This window comes from Lampetra fluviatilis, chromosome 56 (genome assembly GCF_964198595.1).
Source record: "Lampetra fluviatilis chromosome 56, kcLamFluv1.1, whole genome shotgun sequence".
NCBI classification, from domain to species: Eukaryota; Metazoa; Chordata; class Hyperoartia; order Petromyzontiformes; family Petromyzontidae; genus Lampetra; species Lampetra fluviatilis.
This window is the reverse complement of record NC_136330.1, coordinates 6,458,423-6,468,008: the sequence shown is the minus strand read 5'-3', so window position 1 is coordinate 6,468,008 and position 9,586 is coordinate 6,458,423. Positions and strand designations below refer to the sequence as shown.

Sequence of the window (9,586 nt, the reverse complement as noted above, 5' to 3'; positions counted from 1 at the left end):
ATCATGGTCTGAATCAAACCCACGACCTCCTGTGTACCAGGCGAGGCCATCAACATCTCCCAGCCACCGTGATGATGATGATGAGAGACAGGGACACACAAACTCCAAATACACAGCAGCAGGCATCATGGTCTGAATCAAACCCACGACCTCCTGTGCACCAGGCGAGGTCATCAACATCTCCCAAGCCAAGGCTATGACGTCACCGCGCGTCGGTCGCCGCACCACGTGACCGCCGCCTCAGCCAATCGCCTGCGAGGCCGGTGCCTATCAGCGCTAGGTTATTGGAGCGGTGGTGGTGGCGGTGTGAATGGGAGTCGGGGCAAAGGAACGTGGAGTGGGCAGCGATTGATGAGCTTGGCAGCCTTGCAGAGCGCCTCGTTGCGGTGACCGGCGTCGCCCTGAAAGGTGAGTTGTGTGCCAGCTTCATCCGCACACACCCCGTGTTTAATTTCATTAACTTCGACACTGTAACGAATTAAACACGTAATTAATGCGATTTAAATGATGCTACAATGTTTGTGAATTACCTTGTGAAGTTTTCATCGACGCGACGTGAGGGAGCTTTGGTTCATTGTGAGGGTTGCGGTTTCACGAATGTGCCGACTTCAGTGTTTATTGTTAATTTTAAAGTGAGGCTGAGGTGATTATCGGTCATTTTTATCGTCGTCGTTGTTGTTGTTATTATTTGAGGTGAAGTCTGTGAAAGAAAGAATTTAACTTTGTCGATATTGCTGTTAGTTAGTGTGTGTGTTACTGTGATGCGTGGCCTCAAAGTGCACCTAGCCTGGCACCGTGGTCACCATTTAGTGGCGAATGGCGGCTTTGGTTGCTGTTGTTGTTTGTGTGGGATGGGGAGCGGTGGGGTAGTGGTTAGCGCTGCGCTGCGAACCCGGCGACCCGAGTTCGATTCCCGCTCACGGCTACCCAACACCCAGTGACGATTATCTGAACCGGTCCTGGGCCTCCCCTAGGTCGACTCGGCATGCTCAAATGGGTACCTGGTGTAGCGGTGTGTAAGTAAACATCGCCACTGGGGAGACAAAGGCGGTCGGGCGTGGTGCTGGCCACCCACCCCCTCGTGTGCCGTTTCGGCCTTCACAGGTGCTCGCTAGCAGCGCTTGCCCCAACAGTCTGATTGGCTGGGTGGGTGGCAAGATGGGTGGATGAGTGGGTGGATGGAAGAGTGGCTGGGTAGGTGGGTGGGTGGGTGAGTGGCTGGCTAGCTGGGTGGCTGGCTGGGTGGCTGGCTGGCTGGCTAGCTGGGTGGCTGGCTGGGTGGCTGGCTGGCTGGCTGGGTGAGTGGCTGGCTGAGTGGGTGGGTGAGTGGCTGGGTGGCTGGCAGGCTTGGTGGGAGCGTGGCTGGGTGGGTGGGTGGGAGAGTGGCTGGCTGGGTGGGTGAGTGGGTAGGTGGGTGAGTGGCTGGCTGTGTGGCTGGGTGGGTGGGAGAGTAGCTGGATGGGTGAGTGGGTGAGTGGGTGAGTGGGAGAGTGGCTGGGTGGGTGAGTGGGAGAGTGGCTGGGTGGGAGAGTGGCTGGGTGAGTGGCTGGCTGGGTGGGTGGTTTGTGGCCAGCTCTATGGTAGTTGAACACAATATGGATGAGACAACGGTGGTATACAGAGTTCTCAACAGGGCTCGAAACCAGGCGCATGCCTGTGATTAAAGTGCGTAACTAAAGCATGAGTTTATGTTCTCAGCCTGGCCCGTAACATGACAAAGTCGCTTCATCACTAGATCTGGCTGGATTCCTGTAGTGGTTTATTGCAACGAGCCGCTCACCAAAGTATATAAAATGTGTGACACACGTGGAGATAAAAGGCTCTTGACGCGACGTTAGAACCTGTCCTGCGATATCGTAGAGGTTCGTGAACTCGCGTACACAGCCATGAATCTTCCTAGAGGCCCTTGTGTTTACCTCACCGCTGATAGGTGTACTTAGAGACGAAGGGACTCGTAGTGAACCGTATTATCACACGGACAGCCATATCTCACACGCCGAGACCCATGGACTTATTAAGAGACCCATATATTCAGAGAGAACTATCTAATCGCACAGAGACCCATGGATTAAATAAGTGACCCATATACTCATAGAGAACCATATAATCATACAGAGACCCATACCTCACACACCGAGACCCATGGACTTATTAAGAGACCCATATATTCATAGAGAACCATCTAATCACACAGAGACCCATGGATTAAATAAGTGACCCATAGACTCATAGAGAACCATATAATCATACAGAGACCCATACCTCACACACCGAGACCTATGGACTTATTAAGAGACCCATATATTCATAGAGAACCATCTAATCACACAGAGACCCATGGATTAAATAAGTGACCCATAGACTCATAGAGAACCATATAATCACACAGAGACCCATACCTCACACACCGAGACCTATGGACTTATTAAGAGACCCATATATTCATAGAGAACCATATAATCACACACATACCCATACCTCACACACAGAGACCTATGGACTTATTAAGAGACCCATATATTCATAGAGAACCATCTAATCACACAGAGACCCATGGATCAAATAAGTGGCCCATAGGCTCACAGAGACCCATATCTCACACCGAGACCCATGGATTTAATACGAGACCCATAGGCTCATCGGGAACCATCTAATCGCACACAGAGACCCATGGATTAAATAAGTGACCCATAGGCTCACAGAGACCCATATCTCACACCGAGACCCATGGATTTAATAAGAAACCCGTAGACTCGGAGAACCATTTACTCACACAGAGACCCGTAATCTCATGCGTAGAATTACATAGGCATGTATGCATGTACAGTACCTGTATGTTGAACTTCTTTTGCACCGTACATAGCCAACCGTGTTATTTGGAGGTGCTCAGAATCATAATCACAATGTTTATTTGAACTGCAGGAGGAATCCGATGAGCTATGAAGCTCTTTTTTCACAGATGTCCAGTAGGGGGCACAGGGTCAAAACAATACAAAAAAACACGATAAACTGCAAAGTATAGAAATGGTAAACAAATCACTTAAAACATCTATGCAAATAAAACTAAACTATTTTTTTACACGTTTTTATTTAACTCACTCTGTCTGTTGTCGTTGTTGTTGTATCCTCAAATCTTGTAACTTAATTTTAACCCACTTCCCAATGTGGTATCGACTGCAAACTTGGTATACTTATGTTATACTGATGACAATATTATATTCTATCATGAAATTTTTTTTTACGTAATTTTTTATATATTATGTTTCGGCTTGGCTCTAATTGGCTATGGTCAACTAACGTTGGCTGTACTTTTTAGTACATGTAATAAACTAAAAGCGTTTTTAAAAAAAAGTTATTTTTAAATATATATTTATTACCTTACCAGGTAAAGCCCACCTAGCTATTAGCTTACTTTCCAGAAGCTTCTTGGCCACAAATGATTGCTCAACAAAGTGGCTTAGCGTGTGGAATCTTATAGCAGCGAAATAATCGAAATGCACGTTGATTCTAAATGTGAAGGGGGGAAAAATACGGAGATCAGAGACTCACGGACTCGCGAGAAGACCCACGGACTCGCCAGGAGACCCACGGACTATGGGTCTCTGTGTAAAGTCTATGGGTCTCTGTAAAGTCTATGGGTCTCAATGTAAAGTCTATGGGTCTCAATGTAAAGTCTATGGGTCTCAATGTAAAGTCTATGGGTCTCAATGTAAAGTCTATGGGTCTCAATGTAAAGTCTATGGGTCTCAATGTAAAGTCTATGGGTCTCAATGTAAAGTCTATGGGTCTCAATGTAAAGTCTATGGGTCTCAATGTAAAGTATATGGGTCTCTATGGGTCTCAATGTAAAGTCTATGGGTCTCAGTGTCAATTATATGGGTCTCTATGGGTCTCAATGTAAAGTCTATGGGTCCTAGTGTCAAGTCTACGGGTCTCAGTGTAAAGTCTATGGGTCTCCTTGTAAAGTCTATGGGTCTCAGTGTAAAGTCTATGGGTCTCAGTGTAAAGTCTATGGGTCTCTGTGTAAAGTATGTGGGTCTAAGTGTAAAGTCTATGGGTCTCAGTGTATAGTCTATGGGTCTCAGTGTAAATTCTATGGGTCTCTATGGGTCTCTGTGTAAAGTCTATGGGTCTCTGTGTAAAGTTTATGGGTCTCAGTGTAAAGTCTATGGGTATCTGTGTAAAGTATGTGGGTCTCAGTGTAAAGTCTATGGGTCTCAGTGTAAAGTCTATGGGTCTCAGTGTAAAGTCTATGGGTCTCAGTGTAAAGTCTATGGGTCTCTGTGTAAAGTCTATGGGTCTCAGTGTAAAGTCTATGGGTCTCAGTGTAAAGTCTATGGGTCTCAGTGTAAAGTCTATGGGTCTCAGTGTAAAGTCTATGGGTCTCAGTGTAAAGTCTATGGGTCTCAGTGTAAAGTCTATGGGTCTCTGTGTAAAGTCTATGGGTCTCGGTGTAAAGTATATGGGTCTCGGTGTAAAGTCTATGGGTCTCTGTGTAAAGTCTATGGGTCTCAGTGTAAAGTCTATGGGTCTCAGTGTAAAGTCTATGGGTCTCTGTGTAAAGTCTATGGGTCTCAGTGTAAAGTCTATGGGTCTCGGTGTAAAGTCTATGGGTCTCGGTGTAAAGTCTATGGGTCTCTATGGGTCTCTGTGTAAAGTCTATGGGTCTCTGTGTAAATTCTATGGGTCTCTATGGGTCTCGGTGTAAAGTCTATGGGTGTCCGTGTCAAGTCTATGGGTCTCATTGTAAAGTCTATGGGTCTCATTGTAAAGTCTATGGGTCTCTGTGTAAAGTCTATGGGTCTCAGTGTAAAGTCTATGGGTCCTAGTGTAAAGTCTATGGGTCTCTGTGTAAAGTCTATGGGTCTCAGTGTAAAGTCTATGGGTCTCTGTGTAAAGTCTATGGGTCTCAGTGTAAAGTCTACGGGTCTCGGTGTAAAGTCTATGGGTCTCGGTGTAAAGTCTATGGGTCTCTGTGTGAGTCTATGGGTCTCAGTGTAAAGTCTATGGGTCTCAGTGTAAAGTCTATGGCTCTCGGTGTAAAGTCTACGGGTCTCGGTGTAAAGTCTATGGGTCTCTGTGTAAAGTCTATGGGTCTCAGTGTAAAGTCTACGGGTCTCGGTGTAAAGTCTATGGGTCTCGGTGTAAAGTCTATGGGTCTCGGTGTAAAGTCTATGGGTCTCTGTAAAGGCTATGGGTCTCTGTGTAAAGTCTATGGGTCTCTGTGTAAAGTCTATGGGTCTCAGTGTAAAGTCTATGGGTCTCAGTGTAAAGTCTACGGGTCTCGGTGTAAAGTCTATGGGTCTCTGTGTAAAATCTATGGGTCTCTGTGTAAAGTCTATGGGTCTCTGTGTAAAGTCTATGGGTCTCTGTGTAAAGTCTATGGGTCTCTGTGTAAAGTCTATGGGTCTCTGTGTAAAGTCTATGGGTCTCTGTAAAGTCTATGGGTCTCGGTGTAAAGTCTATGGGTCTCGGTGTAAAGTCTATGGGTCTCGGTTTAAAGTCTATGGGTCTCGGTGTAAAGTCTATGGGTCTCGGTGTAAAGTCTATGGGTCTCAGTGTAAAGTCTATGGGTCTCTGTGTGAGTCTATGGGTCTCTGTAAAGTCTATGGGTCTCAGTGTAAAGTCTATGGGTCTCAGTGTAAAGTCTACGGGTCTCGGTGTAAAGTCTATGGGTCTCAGTGTAAAGTCTATGGGTCTCAGTGTAAAGTCTATGGGTCTCTGTAAAGTCTATGGGTCTCTGTAAAGTCTATGGGTCTCAGTGTAAAGTCTATGGGTCTCTGTGTGAGTCTATGGGTCTCTGTAAAGTCTATGGGTCTCCTTGTAAAGTCTATGGGTCTCAGTGTAAAGTCTATGGGTCTCTATGTGTCTCTGTGTAAAGTCTATGGGTCTCTGTGTAAAGTCTATGGGTCTCAGTGTAAAGTCTATGGGTCTCTATGGGTCTCTGTGTAAAGTCTATGGGTCTCAGTATAAAGTCTATGGGTCTCCTTGTAAAGTCTATGGGTCTCAGTGTAAAGTCTATGGGTCTCAGTGTAAAGTCTATGGGTCTCTATGGGTCTCTGTGTAAAGTCTATGGGCCTCTATGGGTCTCTGTGTAAAGTCTATGGGTCTCTGTGTAAAGTCTATGGGTCTCAGTGTAAAGTCTATGGGTCTCTGTGTAAAGTCTATGGGTCTCTGTGTAAAGTCTATGGGTCTCAGTGTAAAGTCTATGGGTCTCTGTGTAAAGTCTATGGGTCTCAGTGTAAAGTCTACGGGTCTCAGTGTAAAGTCTATGGGTCTCAGTGTAAAGTCTATGGGTCTCTGTGTAAAGTCTATGGGTCTCAGTGTAAAGTCTATGGCTCTCGGTGTAAAGTCTATGGGTCTCTATGTCGCTGCCCGAGCCTTGCAGACTGACTGTATCGTCTTGCCTTACATTTTATCTGCTCACTCCGATCATTTATGATCATTTTGCACAGCGCTCTGTGAGCCCTGAATCAGGGCTGCTATAAGTCTGAATTTTTATGACTGTATTACATCTCATCCATACTCTTGTTTAACCACGACAATGCAGGTCACAACACACTGACCCACTCACTCACCCACTCAGACAAAGACAAAGATCCCCCGTATAGCCTGACCAGACTGTTGGGGAAAGTGCCGGTTAGCAAGCACCCATGAAGGCCGGCACGGCACACGAGGGGGTGGGTGGCCAGCACCACGCCCGGCCGCCTTTGTTTATCCAGTGGTGATGTTTACTACACAATGTACCAGGTACTAATTTGAGGCCAAGTCGACCTAGGGGAGGCCCAGGACCGTTCTATTAATCGTCACTGGTGTTGACTGTGAACGGTAATCAAACTCGGGTCGCCAGGTTCGTTACGCAGCGCGCTAACCGGTACACTACCCACTTACCCACTCGCTCACGCACTCGCTCACGAGCTCACCCACTCGCTCACCCACTCACTAGCTCACCCACTTGCTCACCCACTCACTCACTAGCTCTCCCACTCGCTCACCCACTCACTCACTAGCTCACCCACTAACTCACTGGCTCATCCACTCACTCACTAGCTCACCCACTCGCTCACCCACTCACACACTAGCTCACCCACTCACACACTAGCGCACCCACTCACTCGCAAGCTCACTCACTCACTCACTAGCTCACCCACTCACTCACTAGCTCACCCACTCGCTCACCCACTCACTCGCAAGCTCACCCACTCGCTCACCCACTCACTCGCAAGCTCACTCACTCACTCACTAGCTCACCCACTCACTCACTAGCTCACCCACTCGCTCACCCACTCGCTCACCCACTCACTCACTAGCTCACCCACTCACTCGCAAGCTCACCCACTCGCTCACCCACTGACTCGCTAGCCCACCACCACACCGCAGGTCACAATGCGCTCATAAGAAGAATAATTATTTGTCCTGGACGAATCCGATGAGCTGCAAAGCTCTTAATCCACGAATCTTATCGCATCTTAACAGAATTTCTTTATCGTGCCTTAACCAAGGCACTTTACAAATAATTAACGATGGTGCAACAAACGTATGATTGTAACGGTGGAGATGAGGCGAGTGAAACGGATGAGGAGAGTGAAACAGATGGGGCGAAGCAATGGGCCAGCATCTGTGATGACGCTGTGCAATTTTTCAATTTAAAGCTTTCGTGACTGCAGGGATTCATCTTCTTGGTTCTTTCGGTAAAGTCATCACGTAGAAGGGAAATAATAAAATAATATGAATATAAAACAATACAAATGATCACGACGTATCGACTGCAACACAAACAATCATCATCAGGTGTGAAATCCACAGAAAGAAAATTAGAAAAAATTTGAAAAAAAATTATTTCTCTGGATTTCACACCTGATGATGATTGCTTGTGTTGCAGTCGAAACGTCGTGAGAATTTTTACTGTTTTATATTTTTATTATTTTATTATTTCCCTTCTACGTGACTTTACCGAAAGAACCAAGAATATTTTGATTTAAAGCTTTCGTGACTGCAGGGATTCATCTTCTTGGTTCTTTCGGTAAAGTCACGTAGAATGGAAATAATAAAATAATAAAAATAAAACATAATAAAATAATTCTCACGACGTTTCGGCGTTTGCGTTGTGGCCGAAACGTCGTGAGAATTATTTTATTATGTTTTATTATTTTATTATTTCCCTTCTACGTGACTTTACCGAAAGAACCAAAAAGATGACGCTGTGCAACTTCGACGGGGGGCGGATTTGGCGACGGCAAATGACGACGTTGAATGGGCCAGTCGGCGGGATGGCGACGTCGTTGAGTGCCAGAGGGGGCCCCCCCCCCCCTCTTTTAAACACGAGGTGGTGGTACCGCCGGCTTGCGGGGGGGGGGTGCTACCTCCGCGTTGGCTCCTCACGCCGCTCTTCAAATCTCTTCGTGGCCTCCCACCGCGACTCGCTCCCCTCCTCCTCGCGTTCTCTCTGCCCCTCCCGCCAGCTCCCCTCTCCATCTCTCCCACTCCTCGCCGTTTCACCCCCCCCTCTCTCTCTCCTTGCGCACAATCACCGCATCTGCTCCGTCTGTTGTACTGGAACAAACTTCTCCGTGCACGCCGTTTGGTTCTTTGGGTAAAGTCACATGGTTAGAAATAAAATCAAACAAATATCACGACTTGAAGCTTTCGTGACTGCAAGGATTCATATTCTTAGTTTTTTCGGTAAAGTCACGTAGAAGGTAATCGTGCTGTGACGGTTCCACCTGAAGACTGAAGCTTGTGTTGCCTCCAAAACGTCGTGATTTTTATTTTATTTTTATTTTACGTTCATTCATTTTTTTTATTTTTTACCTTCTACGTGACTTTACCGAAAAAACCCAAGAATAGAAATATCACGACGATCGCAGCACAAGCGGTGGTCATCAGGCAAAAGCCTGGCTTGCTTAGGGATGGAGGGAAGGATGGGGCCAGGCAGAAGAGGTGTGGGGGTCGTGGTTCACGTAGTTAGAAATAAAATAAAATAAAAAAAATCACGACGTTTCGATCGCAACACAAGCGGTCCTCATCAAGATTTTGCCCCCCCCCCCCCCCCCGTAATTCCGGTACCCACTAAACCACCCTCCCTATACCCCATCCCTAATTCACCGCATCATCTTCTTGGCTCTTTCGGTAAAGTCACGTAGAAGGGAAATAATAAAATAACAAAAATAAAACATAATAAAATACAATTCTCATGACGTTTCGGCCACAACGCAAGCAGCCGTCCTCAGGTGAAGAACAGGTCTGTCGGAAAGACAGCGTCTGAATGAGCACCACCAAGCTTGGCACTTTATATCTACCCTCATTGTACCACTCGTGACCCTTGTTCAAGCGCCTTGGATAAAAGCGCGATCAAAATATGAGATGGGAAAGCGCGGATGGGGAGCGCGGGGTGTGATGAGCAGCGTACGCTGTCTTATTTAAGTATGTAATTTGATTTCTCTTGTTATTTTGTTTTTCTTCATCTTCTTGGTTCTTTCGGTAAAGTCACGTAGAAGGGAAGTAATAAAATAATAAAAATAAAACATAATAAATTAATTTTATTATGTTTTATTTTTATTATTTTAATAATAAAATTAATTTTATT

At 46.2% G+C, this 9,586-nt stretch overlaps 1 protein-coding gene across 2 annotated transcripts in view; it reads left to right on the top strand.

Moving 5' to 3' along the window:
* Positions 1-301: 301 nt before the first annotated feature.
* Positions 302-9,586, top strand: part of LOC144950148 (kidney mitochondrial carrier protein 1-like) — a 58,049-nt gene continuing 48,764 nt past the window's right edge. Inside the window, exon 1 of one of the 2 annotated variants that reach the window (XM_078880210.1) lies at positions 302-408. The gene's annotated coding sequence lies outside the window, so the exon portion shown is untranslated. The remainder of the gene's footprint in view (positions 409-9,586) is intronic. The other variant, XM_078880211.1, reaches the window with a different exon arrangement.